The following is a 15987-nucleotide window of genomic DNA, read 5'->3' as shown; positions in this document are numbered from 1 at the left end:
GTGATTCTGATGGCCTCCTGTCTGCAAAGCTCTGCCTAAGAGATGTGGGGGGAGGGCCCAGCAACGGGAAAGGACTGCCTGCTGTGCTCAGGGCAGCTGAAGTTCAAAGCCAGAATGGTGCCGAGGCACAGACTTGTTTGATGTTTTCCAGCAGTAAAGAGGAGCCATGAGCAGAGGGCTGGAATTTTCCAGGAATGGGAATTTTTCGGGGGAGACACTGCAAAACAGGACAAGGTTTGAAGGAGCTGAGCATTCTAGTTTGAGAAAACGTGGACCACGGGTCCAGACTGTAGGAGAGAGAAGAAAGTAAGCCTGGGAGTAAACAGTAAATGGGGAGAATGGTGTTGTCTTTACCAAAAACAGAACAACTCAACCTTAATGGGACAGGACGAATGTTACAGTGCATTTATTAGTTGATCAGATAAGAAGGGGCATCTAAGGCATCTAATAGGATATGTTCTCACTGTGGGTTGAATGTAACTGAAAACAGCAAATTGAGTGAGTTGGCAAAAGCCTTGGGATTCAGGGCACACCTGCGTTTGGTTGTGTAAATTGGTGTAGCTTTTCTGAGGTTTATTTATCAATATATGCCTGTTAAAATCATGACAACTCTTTGATCCAACAATTTCACTCCTATGAATTTGTCTTGTGGAAATATTTGCTGAAATTTTCATAAAAGTAATTTCATAGAAACGTTTTTTTCAACTGTGTTTAAAAAAAAACTGTTTTGTAGTTGTTTATTACATTAACTTAAATACACATTAAAAATAAATAAATACACACTCATATATAACTTTACTATTTCATTCAAAGTATAGCTTTGATCTTTTAATATAATTTTGGAGATAGGTATTTCTAGTGAGTAGCTAACAGTTTTTCTCTAAAGCAGAAAAGAATATTCATTAATTCCTATGCATCTTTTAGACTGAGAATAACTTGTTTAAAAAAAAATTATATAATTTCTCTATTATTCTGAGAGTGAGTGTATCTGTCAATTGGGCTTTTTTAATCAAGGGATACCCAAGTTTGATTTTGATATATAAAGTGACAACCCTTTTCTTTTCTTTTCTCTTCCTTTTTTTTTTTTTTTTTCTTTAGGACATTATATACCTGTTTGCAGACAAGAACGCAAAATGAAAAATGCCTGAAAAACCCCTAATCAGCTTCCTCTTCTTTTTTAAGTTTATTTCTTTATTTTGAGAGAGAGAGAGAGAGAGAGAGAGAGAGTGAGAGAGCTGAAGCATGAGAGGGGCAGAGAGAGAGAGAGAGGGAAACAGAGAATCTTAAGTAGGCTCTATGCCATCAGCACAGAGCCCCAAGCGGGGATTGATCCCACAAACCATGAGATCATGACCTGAGCCAAAATCAAGAGTTGGTTGCTTGTTTAGTTATTTATTTTAAGAGAGAGAGAGAGAGAGAGAAGAAATAAGAAATGTAAATTAAGTACAGTTTTTCAGGTCTTCTATAGAATCTGGAATATCACCATTTTGCCCCTGGTGAAACCATCCAATGAGGTTAAGTAATTTAGTTTTATCAGAATGTGAACCCAAGCAAATATGATTTCTAAGACTGTGGTAGTTCTATCCCATGATAAAGTATATATTACAAGAAATGTTGATCATAATAAATAGCTAAAATAAACAGATTTTATTAGGTCAGGTACTGTTTTACGTACTTTGCCTCTACCTCTCAACAAACTCTAGTGAGCTCTTTATTGATTTATGAGGTTATACATCTATGAATTCAGTCAAACTTGGCTATTAATTAAATGCCCTTCAAGTTGGGTTTGTAAAAAATTAATTGACATTCATTCCTTTTTAAAGAAAACAACAGGTTTTTGGCCTGGGACCAAGATGTTCTTTAAAAAAAAAACAGTAAATATCTAGATCTTGCTCAACTTCAAGTTCTTTCCGAATTTGTGCTTTCAGAGCACTGAGAACATTGCAGCCAAAACAAGCAGTGACATTCTGTACACCTCGAGTGACATCATTACATTTTATGTTTTGAAGCTTATAAATACAAAATGCTGATTTAAAATTTTTTAAATTCCATTGATTATTTTGTTTCCATAAAATGCCCTCTTTTAATCTATTTTCAATAAGGCACAGCTATCAAACTAATAAGTACAATCAGTAAGAAGCAATTTTACCCTCTAGAATGGAACTAAGTGCTGATTTATAGAAATAATGTTTCTGACTACAGTGGTTTAAAAAAAAAAGTCTCCAATATAAATTATGTACTTGTAAAAATAGATGACAGGATTTTTTTTTTAATAGTTGTCTCCTGGTAAACATAAGCTTCTGTCCTCCAAATGACAATTGACAGCTTCATTTTCAAATATTTTATGTAATAGCCATGGGCTAGCAACTGTGTTTATGTATATATATACATATATGTATATATATATATATATATATATATATATATATATATATATATATGTGTGTGTGTGTGTGTGTGTATAAATAAATGTTTATTTATTTATTTTAAGAGAAAAAGAGCACAAGCAGTGGAGGGACAGAGAGAGGGGGAGAGAGAATCAGAAGCAGGCTCTGTGCCATCAGCACAAAGTCCCACATGGGGCTCAGTCCCATCAACTGTGAGATCATGACCTGAGGTGAAATCAAGAGTTAGATGCTTAACTGAGTGAGCCACCCAGGCATCCCTTTATATTTTTATACCAGAATCGTAGTATTTATCAGTGATGGTCATCTGGATTGCATAAAGAAGATGCACCTAAGCCTGTTTCTGAATCATGTGGTTTAGTTAAATCTCATTAGTTGGATTTTAAAATATGTTGATAGTTTCAGCACTTAGTCTTTGACATATATAAATTTTAAATTTCCAGTCAAATTCAGTGCTGACAACATAAATATTTTATGTAATGGTGGAAAAAAACCCAGAACTGGATTGCAGATTTAAAAAATCAAAGTGTATACACAACAAAGCAGAAATATTGGGAGAGGGATGGACTCCTAGTGTTTCAAAGCCATCAAACCTTATTCTGAATAGTATGACTTCTGTGAATCTCACATTCACAAATGAGATCAACTGTATTTTTTTATTGTAAAGGGACACAAAATTGTGAACAACTGAAATATTGGCATAAAACAAATACAATACAGTTTTAAGCTTTTTCATAATTAAATAAAACATTTAAACTTTGTTACATATTTATAATACATCAATTATATATAGTATATATAATAAATAATTATAGATCTTTATGTGTGAACAATGCACAAATTGTTAACCAGTACAGAGATCAGATTAAGTTTGTTTCTGAATAGTTGAGTACATCACATTAGAGTATGCTATATGGTTTAAATCAGAATGAAAAAGCTATGGCCCACAGAGCACATCTGGTCTGCCACCTGTTTTCGTAAATAAAGTTTTATTAGAGCATAGCCATGCCATCCATTTACCTAGTGTCTATAGCTGCAAAGTCAGAGTTGAGTAGTTAGGACAGAGACCCTATGGTCTGCAAAGCCTAAAATATTTCCTATCTGTCCCTTTACAGAAAAAAAGTTTGCTGATCCCTGAATTTGATGAATGAATCCGACTATGAGTTGACTATTTCACCTGCTATTCTAGTAAGTGTTGTTTGTGCCTATAGGAATTCCCTCTTCCGGCTTTTGACTAATGTGTTTAAAAGATAGCCAAGATAGTCTAAATGTCCACATTAGTCCATTCATATCATATTTACTTGTTGATTTTTTATGACCTTGTTAGAGCTAGTGTGTATATATATATATATATATATATATATATATATATATATATAGTATAGTATATATAGTATACATATATACACTCATTTTCAAAACCTATTTCAAAGACTCGTGTCTCCTCTGAAATCATGGCCTCAGATATTTTTCAAGACGGTGAGCCATACATTTGGTTTTCAACATTTTGAATCACACTTCCTTTGGTTATGAAATGAAATACATTTCATGGGAAGTTATAGTTCTAAATGGCACTAAGAACTAGAGGGAAATGAATAGCCCGCCCTCTTTGCCCTGGAGTTTTGCCTTTAGTCCTTACTATATGAAATATAAATCACATTACTTAAGGAAGCCTAAATAGAAAATCATGGTACCTAACAATTATTGAGACTCCATTATGTGCCAGGTACTGCTAGGTACTCTATATACATTCTCTCATTATATCCACATAAGCATAAGAAACAGGTTGGTGAGTTTCTCCATTTTACAAATGAGGAAACTAAGTCTTAATTAAGACACTTGCCCAAAATCACAGAACCCGTAATCAACAGAACCAAGACTCACACATAGAATGGTCAGATTACTAAGTCAGGGCCCTTAATCTCACTATTAAATAATAGGTGTGAGTATTTTTGCACTTTCATATACTTTCACATGTCCTTTAACGTGTTAATATAACCAACCCAGAGAATATAATGGAATTACTCAGTAAATTGACATCTTTGTTTCCTCTCACTGGCAAATGTCAATGGGAGAACTATTCCTTGCTGTCATTCCTTCTTTCTTGCCTGATTTTCCTGTCCATTCCCAACACCCTACCTGTATAATCTGAGACAAGCAAGGAAATCCTGCCTTCAGGGTCCCTGGAGTCTCATCCTATTTTTAATCCTCAGCCTGTTGACACTCACCAGCTTCTGAAGGCCATTAAACAAGAAGAGTTGCTACTTTTTCTATTGTGGAAATCACTAACTGGAAGGTGACATTACAAATGGGCAGGGAAATTTGCCTGAGGGAAAAGAGCAGTAGTATTGAGCTAAAAGGCCTACTGACTACCAGAAGTCCTCATGGTTAGTGAACTGTGTAGTTCATGAAAACGGTACCTGAGGAGTTGGGGAATTCTAGGTAATCTGGCTTCATAACTTCAAGTGTTAATTACAAAGATGAAAGGGCATTTGAAGATGGTTCTTACCGTGCACATTTGGGCAATAAATATTTAGGAATAAGGAGATGAACAAAGTGTGTTTCCTGTGGTGAATTTTTGATCTAGAGACCTCAAAAGCAAACAGAATAAGACCCTCTCTTCCTTAAATCATTTACTTGAAAAATGGTACGATGGCTTCCTTAGGCCCAGCCAGTATAATGCCTGTTACATTTGTAAACTCTGGAGGGTCCTGTAACATAAAATCTATTCATATAATTGTATTTGGGGATGGAGTGGAGTAGTAACCCAATGTCTGCATCATACTTAATGGATGAACCACACCAGAGGCAAACTGATCTAGAGAAACATAGTAAGAATGCTGATCACTACTGCTATTTAACTACTATTGAACATTGTACTGGAAATATCAGCTAATATAATTAAGCAAGAGAAAGAATGTAGAGGTAAAAAACTTGGAAAGGACAAGATAAAATGATCACTATTTGTAGATGAAATATAATTGTAAGCCTACAACCTCAAAGAGAATCACCAACAAAGTACAAAGAGTAGGAGAATCCAGCAAGATGATCGGGTACAGGGAAAGGATTCTAAGTTAACGAGTAGCACCTAACAGCTATCTTGAACGAGTAGCACTGACCCACCTGTTGATAATTGCCGCTGGTAAGGGGTAACCACACAATTGTTTTATTTAGATTTTCTGATTGAAAAACAAAATGTGTTACCCTCCCAACTGTGAAAATTCTTTTCAAGTCCATGTCCACAAATTACCCAACAGAATCTTCCTGAGCCAATACAGAGAATAAGGTAAGCTAATTGAACATTTTTCCTAAGCAGCCTATTAAACAAAAATCTCAATGGAAGTTTTGGCATGTTTATCATCTGAGGGCCACCTCCATTTGTTCCTTCCCCTGCAATAGCGGTGGTCCCACCAGAGATTTGTCCACTTATGTGAATTGGGTCTTTTGAGCATTTTTCCAAGAAAAGGTAACTTTCTAGGCAGGTTTGTTGTAGCTATTTCAATAATCATTGTGCATATGTCTCCTGTAATAATACTTAAAATCAGATGATGCTGACCCAGTTAGAGCTAAGGATTAAAGAAATCTGCTTAGAAGTGAATTGAGTCCACTAGAGCAACTGCCAAGAGAAATGCATTCCGCAGAATGCCCTTCAGAGAACCTCTCATTAGCCAGACTGCAAAGCTTTGATTTCTTTTCACTTGCTATACAACTGCCTGGGTTTCATTTAAACATGGGTGTAATATGTGTTCATATGTGTTCACAGAATATTTGGTTTAGTCTTTCATTTTTCCTGGACACCATATTCAGTCTTATGCAGAACTCAGTTAAATTATCACTCTACCCTAAAATAAAAATTAAAGACCATACAATCTTAATACAAATTGTATATACTCTAGGTATTTTCTTCATATGATTTTTATATAACTTCCAATACATCAGAATTATGAAAAAGTTAAAGCATTGCCTTTTAAACTAGAACCAGTTTTTGACTCTGAGCCTTTAATCTGAAATACCAAAACCAACAGCAAAGTCTGTTGCTCCTCCCATCAACCAGAGGCCATAGAATCTGCACAGAAATACATCTGTGCTTTCCTGAACTACTGCCAATTTTGCATTTATCCTTCCTTCTATGCATTTGTTTCTATGTTGGATTTGATGTTATCTGTGGCTGTTGTGTTTTGTCTATAATGTGTTCTCTCTCTTTTTTTTTTTTTTTAATGTTTTATTTATTTTTGAGAGAGAAAGACAGAATGGCAAGTGGAGGAGGGGCAGAGAGAGAGGGAGACACACAGTCCAAAGCAGGCTCCAGGCTCTGAGCTGTCAGCACAGAGCCCAATGTGGGGCTCAAACTCATGAACCGTGAGATCATGACCTGAGCCATAGTCGGACGCTTAACCGACTGAGCCACTCAGGGGCCCCGTCTGTAATGTGTTCTTAATACACATCCTATGTCAGATGCATTTGTATCAGTGTTATCTATTATAGGCTAAAAAATCTCAGGTGCCCTTCAGAAGGGAGGAGTTTTAATAGCCAATGTCTTGAGCCTTGGGTCTGCATTACACCCACCTGGGGTGATTTGTTTATTCAAACAAGGGTGTTGCCCCTGAAGGTTCCTATTCAATAGATGTGGGGTGGGTCTGGGGTGTGTGGGTGGCCCAGTCAGTGAAGCGTCCGACTTGGACTGAGGTCACGATCTCATGGTTTGTGAGTCCGATCGCCATGTCAGGCTCAGAACCTGGAGTCTGCTTCGGATTCTGTGTCTCCCTCTCTCTCTCTCTGCCCCTCCCCTGCTTGTGCTCTGTCTCTCTCTCTCTCTCAAAAATAAACATTAAAAAATTAAAAAAAAAAAAAAAGATGTGAAGCGGGCCTTACCACTAATTCTGATGCACAAGAGTTGAGAGGCACTCTTTTTAATATTATGTCAAGTCCTATCCATAGTACCCAGCATACTGACCCTCAAAAACTCTTTCTGTAACTGGTGAACTGGTTTGAGATGGAGCCTCACTTGAGGGGTCACAGGCAGTCCTTGCACAAGTAAGTCCAGTGATTCTAAGGAAATACGATGCTGACAAATCCACAGATGCACTTGACCTGTGTCCCTTGAGCCCACCAGATTATTGATTTAACCAGGACAGGCCCAACCTCTTTTATAACTAAAAAAACTTTTGTGGGGCACCTGGCTGGCTCAGTGGGTGGAGCATGCAACTCTTGATCTCAGGGTTGTAAGTTCGAGTCCCATTTTAGGTATGGAGATTACTTTAAAAGAAATAAAATAAAATCTTAAAAAAAAAAATTTGTGTGTAAAGATTCTAGGTTGCTAACAATCTAAGAAAGAATATGCCTCTATTGTCATAAAACACTCTTTATATTTATGGAGTTCTTTTCCTTGACTTAAAAGTGGGGAAATAACCATCTATTCCAATAAGCGCTTCACATATAAGATCCCAGAGCTGAGTTTTATGATGCAGTAAGTTAAAATTCCTGAAGATTTGCGGGTAATGTAATGGAAGTCAGTGTTATATTTTCTTGGTAGAAACCATTTCCACGCTTGGTAGCTCCAACAACGGCAATTAGTTTGCGGCAATCCTAAAACTGCAAGAATTAACTGGATTTAGACGATGGGGCCTGAAGGCCAGCCCTGGTACCCTAGTGGAAGAAGGACCTGTCTTCCTGACTTCCGTGGTGCTTCACAAATGCTAGGTGTGTCAGAATCGCCTGGAAAGCTTGTTAAACACGCAGATTCCTAGACCTCACCTCCAGAGATTTTGATCGAGTAGCTCAGCCACAAAGCCTAGGAATCTGCAGGTTTAACAGCCACGCCAGGTTGACTCTGATGTAGGGGAGGTGATACCTACAGAAATATCATGCTGGGTTGTGCTTTATTTATTTATTTTTTTCACTTCCAGTGTCTGAAGGAAACTAATGAAAGAGCTTAACAACCTCAGCTATCATGGGGTTTTCCCACGCTAGGCATGTAGTAAACTGTTTTTATGACCTGTTTTCTAACAAGTGTATTTATACGTCAAAGAACCTCTTCTGCCCCTTGGAGACATTTATTCCTGGTTGAAATTCAGTCTTGGAGCCAATGTTTTCAAACCCAATGAATTAAACTGTCTCACCAAAGTTACTGGGAGTGTTTTTACAAGTGCTACCCTTTAATCTGAATGAAAATAAAATAGAGACTCCACTAAAATGACTTCAGATACAATGCATGATCTAACCAAGAGAGGATACTGCTAAGTAATCTGACAACATGACTAGTTCTCTGTAGTGGGAAGTAGTTGGTAAGCAGTGTTGCAAAAGGGCTCGACTGAAATGGTAGTTCAGGCTGTGAGACCATTGTGGGAGGAGAGGAGAGATGAGAAGGACCTTTCTCACTGCTTTAGTACCACTGAGATCTTCCCTACTTTGGACTAAGGTAGTGGGAGAAGGACCTGAGGTGAGTCCCTTCCCCTGTCTGCTCTTTTCACACCATTTTCCTCTTCTGTCCCTTGCTCTCCCATTTTGGTTTCCCTTACTTTTTCTCAGAGGTATAGTGAAGTCGGGGACCCAAGTAGAGCCCTTTGAAGGGGGCCACTTGACCTTTGAAAAACATGACGATGATACATTTTCCTGCAGACTGTCAGTCAGAGGTCTCATCCTCACAATTGAAAGGGCGCAACAGTTTGTAAAACCAATCCATCTTTTCCTCCTTTTCGATGCTCACGGTAGTAAAGTCTATCGTGAGGATTTCTGAAATGGGGAGGAAATAGGAAATTAGTATTCTGAAACTGATTTGGAACCTCAGACAAGCCGCCATTGTGCGGATGAGTCACCAAAAGGTCTGGGAGCTGTTTGCCATCTATCAACGCAGAAGGAGGTTAGAATGGAAATCAGCGAAAAACAAATGACTCAGTTTTCCTTTTTAGAAAATGCTCAGTTCCAGTGGCCTGATTTCCCCATTTAAATAAAAAGGATGAAACCATGGCCAGCCAATGGCAGTCCAGGTTGGACAGTTAGGGACAGCTTCCTGCATTGGTGTCAGTCAAAAAAGTGAGGTTTCCCACTCACTAGTGCTCTAGGAAACTTTTTGCAGAAGCTTATGACATTATGTACCAGGAAGAGGAGATGTAAGTCAAAGGAAGATTCAACCATGTATTTATTTCCTGCTTTGTCAGAGACTCATGTGATTGGAAAGAATGAGAAGGCCTGTGTTTCCGTCCCAACTTTTCTGTTTACACGCTATGTGACTTTGGCAGGTCGTACAACCTTTTTGACAGTGTTTTCTCTTCTGTGAAGTGAGAATAATATCTGCATCACAGGGCAGTTGTGAAGGGCAAGTGAGAAAGTATACCTGAGTTAGTGCACATTTTTAAGCCCTAAAAAATGTAAAGTATCTTTGCTGCTGTGAAGGTATTTGGAGGGATGGCAATGGCCTTGGGTCACAGAAATGAGGCGAGAGAGAGGGAGTGCACTATTACTGCTTTGAGGGGAAATGGTAAATGTTTGAATGTACATCCCTATTATCATATTTCATATATCTGAAGATGGGCCTTCCTTATAAAAACTCAATCATGACCATCATTGATTTCAAAATGTTAGGTAACAAATGTGTCAACAGTAGACATTTCTGATGAAAGAATAATAGCCATCATTTAATGCTCCCTTTAGACTCAGCATAGTAATACGCTCTTTTTCAGATGATCTCATTTAATCATAGCCCTGTGATGCGGAAGTTCTCAACAGCCACTATCAACAACCCCGCGCATTGAGTATTATATAGTATTTATCATATAGTATTATTATTCCCACTTTAAACATGATGAAACTCATCAAAATTAAACTGTTAAAAACTTTCCCAGAGTCATACACCTACTAGGCAGTGGAGCAGAGTTTCAAACCCAAGTGTGTCTGACTCAGAAACATGTGTCCTTAACCACCAAAATCTTGAAGATAATAGAAGCCACATTGTTTTCCACTGAATTGAAACAAAAGTCCTGTCTCTGTGACAAGCTGACCTTTACTTAAGTTACTGTTTTTGAAATAGGTGAATGGTGATGAGAGTAGTGTAAACACACACACACACACACACACACGCACACGCACACGCACACTCCCCTGCCTCACACCCGGTCCCTGTCAACCATGATTTATTTGCTAAGAAGTTGCTATAACTGATGAAATCAAAAAGCTTAGGCTTTTACTCCTCCTGCCTTAGTACTGACAGCTATGTGTCTTTGAGTAAGGAATTTAAATTCTGAGCCTTGATTTCTTCTATGAACGGAAGTCCAAATGTTTATCCAGCCCACCTCACTGGGTGAGGTTCAAATGACATGGTGCACACGAAAGTGTTTATAGATACTAAAGAAAAGGGAGGGCTTTATTAAGAATCTCTTCCAGGGATGGGGCATCTGGGTGGCTCAGTTGGTTGAGCATCTGACTTTGGCTCAGGTCATGATCCTGTGGTTCATGAGTTCGAGCCCCACATTGGGCTCTCTGCTGTTAGTTCAGAGCCCGCTTCAGATCCTCTGTCCCCCTGTCTCTCTCTGCTCTCCCCAGCTCGCTCTCTCTCAAAAATAAATAAACATTTAAAAAAATGTCTTCCAGGGCGTGTGAGTGGCTCAGTCAATTAAGCATCTGACTCCTTGATTTCTGCTCAGTTTATGATCTCCCAATTTGTGAGACCAGGGATCAAGCCCCATGTCAGGCTCTGCTTGGGATTCTCTTTCTCCTTTCTGGCCCTATCCACCCACTTGTACTCTCTTTCTCTCTCTCAAAATAAAGAAATAAACATTTAAAAAGAAAGAAAGGAAGAAAGAATCTCTTCCACCAGAAAGAGGTTGGGAGGTGGTTTGGCAAGTAGTACAGAAAAATAAAAATAACCATTAACCCCCTGCCTGTAATAGTCACTCTTCTCATGATGTATTTGCTCATCTAAAGAAGTGTCTTTCAAATCCTGGTGTACCTACTGGTGGCACATGACATTATTTAAAGGGGTATGTGAAAAATTATTTTCAGAGTTTTATGCTCTAAAGTACTACAGGAAAATATACAAAACCTGTGATTTCCCTGATGATTGTTGAGGATTTGGCTAAGCATAAAAATTGAGTCAATTTAAAGTTGACTAAGTATTATCAAGTACAGGTGTCCCATGGATCTGGCAAGCATAGTAAAAGTAGAAGGCAAGTGCCTTTAGGAAACACTGAGAAACACTTGCTCTGTTTGGAAGCAGACTAATCTTGGAGGAGTTGGTCAGGGTTCTCTCCGCTTGATCTCTGTTGATCTCCTCACGTCTTCAACAGCAGTCATCATGACAGTGAAGAGGCCTGTGGACACTCCTCAAAGTTTATCCCATGCCCCGCTCCCCTGCTCCAGCTGAATGCACTCCACAAGAAAGGCAATTGAAGCCAAAGGGCTCCTTTTTCCCTTCTCTAAGAAATATGCTCTTCACTCTGTGTGTTACCCAGAGGATTCAAACCCCGGATGTGCCTTCTACACAGAGCCTGAGTCTAGTTTAAAAATTACTTTTGATATCTCAAAAGTCCTGATCCAGCATCTTTCAGAGAGAAAGTCTAAGTGTTCCGGAAAAGGATTAGAACAGTCCCGCTGTGATTAATTCCCAGTTTAGGCCCTGAGTGTCTGCCATTCTCTAGCTGCAGTTAAGCTACTAAAGGTTGAAAGCCAGTGATAACTATTTTACTGCAAGGTTTTTGTCTTTGATGACAGGACTTTCACTTAAGATGGCTTCTCCAGGCCTTTCTGAGAAACCAGTATTGACCTGATGTGGCCTCTTAAAAAGCAACACAGTTTTCTGTATTAAGGGACTTCAGTGGACCATATCCAATCTTTCTCCAAATATAATCTAACTACTCAGACAGTGGTTGAAAGAAAAATAAAGAAGCATCATTTATTAAGGAAAAGAAACCTTCCTGTATTTTCTCAAGGAGCTCCTGGGTTAATGCAGACATTTTCTCTCATCATTTTAATGCTTTTTAAATTTTATTTATTTATTTTGAGAGAGAGAGAGAGATCATGTGCAGGGTAGGGGCAGAGAGAGAGAATCCCAAGCAGGCTCCACACTGTCAGTGCAGAGCCCGACGTGGGGCTCGAACTCATGAACCAGAAGATCATGACCTGAGCTGAAATCAAGAGTCGGACGCTTAACCAACTGAGCCACCCAGGTGGCGCCCCTCTCATCATTTAACAGCAACATCTGGATTTTTAAAACATAGAGAAGGAGGTTTAGAGATTCACCAGCGGTCCACAGCTAAGGGGCAGATCTGTGATCTGAGCCCAGTTCTGTGTGGTTGCAGAGACTATGACTTTCCACCATACCACAGTACTCACACTCAAATCTTTATTAAGCGATATCGAGGACTAGCACTTTTTAAAATAATTTAATTTCATTAGGGAGTGAAGAGAATCAGAATTTGAAAGCTATGTGTACGGAAACCGCCTGCACACACCATTCATGGGGGCTTCCAGGCTGGTTGCGAAGGGGGACCGCTTGGACCCCAGCGCTGTCGTGGCTCTCGGTGTTGGCGAAAACGCTGGAGGAGCATCCCCACTGGGGCTGAGCCGGAGAGGAGTCCAGGGCAGGAGCAAAGGCTGATGCTCCTCTTCCCCGTTCCTCCTTACCCTGCCCACAGGTGTAAGCAGAGGGCCGGGGCGGCTATGAATCATTAAGGAGGGGAGTGCTAGGGCACTGTCTCAAGGGAGAGATTTCCCTCACCCAACAGAGGTTTTCTTCCCCCCCTTTGACGAATTTAGCTGGAGGAATCTGACAACAAACCACGAGATTTCTTTGTTGGGCTGAGCAGGCAGGACCCATGCGAAGTATTTTCCCACGCCACTTCTACCACCTCGCAGAAAACTGCCTGAGTGGTTTCTATTTTCCTTCTGTGTCCCCCCAGCCCGAGGTCAAACAGTAACCGAAAAACGTCATTGCTCTCGGTCACTGTTTGGTTCTGCCACTCAGCGGGAGGATTGAAGTGAGCTCCTCCTGATCAGTCGCCTGTTGGCAAGGTTGCACAGGAGGCAGGCTCTGTACCCACTGTTGAAAGTTAGGCAGACACATGTGGTCCAGTTTGCAGAGATTTCCACTGCCAACCTCCTGATGGAAAGTTCCTGATGGCTTCCTTAACATTGTGAGGAGACAGGCACCTTCCATGCTGCCCACCCCCCCACAGGGTTATTGCCATTATTTATCATATGAAATGGATCGCCACAAAGAACTTGTTTTGATTTAGCCCAGGTCCCTGATTTTCAAAAATTATTTTGGCACTGAAATGTCTCTTTCCCTCTCTTAAAGTTTGTCATTGGTTGTGTTGCTTGCCTCTAGCCAGAGCCCTTTGGAATGCCTTACTCTTGAAGCTGAGTGCACGATGCCCTGAGATTGCCGAGTGTCAGGCCTGGCCCCGGGAGTGAGGTTACTCAGGTGTTATCAGACTGTGCACTGCCAGCCGCTCAAAACCCCACTCCAGCTCAGTGTGATAACAGCCCAGACTAATGGTCTGCTATGAAACACTCCCCGGCATCCCCCAAAAGTCTGTTATCTGGCAAGTATTTTGCACTTAATACCCAGAAAATGTAAAATCTCTGGGCTCTGGTGGGTTCTCTGAATCTCAAGTCAGCAAAATGCTAAGCAGCTTTTGAAGCAAGTGTATAAAACGTGCTTGGAACAGCAGTTTGCCTCCTCACTTTTGTAACAGCTTGACTTTTGTCTTCTGCGAGAGCAATGCTCTTCATGCTGGGGTGTGTGGACCACATACCCTACCTTCTACCTCCCAAAGTCCACAAACACTTCCCAAAGGTATCAGGCAAGAGAGTCGACACAAAGACATTTCTAGACCTTTAATTTCTGTATGAATAATTTCCCCAAAGTCATCTGCCTTTGGAGGTAGGGGTGCCACTAGATGCTTCGTGCATTCTAAAGAATGAGGAAAAAGCTGAACCAACTCCAGAGATCTGAGTGGGCTGGGTCTCCAGGAAAAAGAGAAACACAGGGAACCCCCAGGGGGACCTGTGGGTGAGGCAGCATAGATGGAGAAGGAGAATGAGATCCAGAAACTAGGACCTTGTCTTCCAAGGGACAGCAGACCTTTAAAAGGGACCAGTTCTCTTGGAGCAGAATTAACTGTAACTGGAAAAAGAATCTCCAGAAAACATTTCTGTTGGTGCTGATTATTGGTTTAAACTGCTAAGCTGAACTGAATAACAAGATTGTACCTGTGATTTACCAGCTAATTAGATAAATATAATAGCCAGTGTGTGTTGGGGGCAGGAGGGGCATTGTCTATGGTGGGAGAGGGATTGTCTATGAATAATTTGGCTCCTGAGATCTCCACACATTGTCTATTAAATCACTCTCCCGTAACATACCCTCCCTGTAAATTTGTGTGTTTGTTACGATTTATAATTCACAAAGTATTTTCACATTATCCCACTTAATCTCCCTATTCTTCTTATGCCACATTGAAGACAAGAGCCACTAGGATGAGCTCCCTCAACTCTCCATCTGGGCTTCCTGAATGAATTCTGCACCTGCACCTCCCTGGCCTCCTTCCCTGCCGTGTCCATGGAATGCAAAGTGCCCCTTCCCCTGCCCAAGGCTAATTCCACCTCCTCCCCTTCCTGGGGACCCCATCAATCATCCACCACTAACTTTAGCATCTTTCTTTCAACTGGCTCTTTCCCACACACTAACATGGCCAAATCTCTCCTGTCTTCAGGGAAACGAAGACCCGGTTGACCTGATGTTGCCTCTAGCTACTGTCTCCATCATCTGCCTGCACAGTCTAGCTACGTGACAGCAGCTGCACTCTCCTGTCTCAGTCTTCAGCCCGCTGCTTCTGGTTTCTGCCATTCTTGCAGAATTGCTTTGAAGTCATCAAATCCAGTGACCTTTATGCTACCCACTCTCCTTGAGCCATTTGGTACTGTGGAACAATTCCTCCTTCTTGAAACATCCCCTTTCCATAACTTCAAGGTTACCCCTCTTTCCAGACTTTTCCCCATCATCTCTAGCTCTTCCGGCTCAGGCTCCTTCACTGCGTTCTCTTCTTTCACCTGCTCTTTAAAAAACTACGATTATTAAAGTCTGACATACATACAGAGAAGTGTACAAATCCTGACTTTACAGACCAATTTTTACCAGCTGAACATACCCAAGTAACTGACACATAGATAAAAAAAAAAAAAAAACTGTTTCCAGCACCCCCAGAAATACCCCTTGCACCCTCTTACAGCCGCCCCGCGCTCCTAAAGAGTGACCACCATCTAGACTTTGAACGTCAGAGATGTGTTTTGCCTGTGTTTGAACTTTATATAAATGTGGACTAACATGTTTTGTGTCAGGCTTTTTTTGCTCAGCATCTGGATGGTAGAACTGTCCATATATATATATTTTTTGTAGGTGCACTTTGTTCATGCTTACTGCTGTAGGAGCTTTGACAGAGAGAATACTCCACAGTTCATGTATCTGTTCTTCTGTGATGGGCATTTGGTGAGTATCCACACGTTGCTGTTAGAAGGTGTGCCGTGATAAAACCCTCAGTGCCTGCTTTTTAAACAGTGAGCTCTCTAGATTTCAAGACCACTCTTT

At 40.4% G+C, this 15987-nt stretch overlaps 1 long non-coding RNA gene across 1 annotated transcript; it reads left to right on the top strand.

The window, feature by feature from the left end:
• The first annotated feature begins 1426 nt into the window (after window positions 1-1426).
• On the top strand, window positions 1427-15716 carry LOC122228055. Its single transcript, XR_006206374.1, has 3 exons — window positions 1427-1514; window positions 3521-3593; window positions 15116-15716. It is a non-coding gene; the product is annotated as an uncharacterized LOC122228055 (long non-coding RNA).
• Window positions 15717-15987: the final 271 nt, after the last annotated feature.

Source organism: Panthera leo, chromosome C1, assembly GCF_018350215.1.
Source record: "Panthera leo isolate Ple1 chromosome C1, P.leo_Ple1_pat1.1, whole genome shotgun sequence".
In the NCBI taxonomy this organism is placed as follows: domain Eukaryota; kingdom Metazoa; phylum Chordata; class Mammalia; order Carnivora; family Felidae; genus Panthera; species Panthera leo.
The sequence above is the reverse complement of the archived record's forward strand: the minus strand, read 5'-3'. Positions and strand labels throughout refer to the sequence as shown.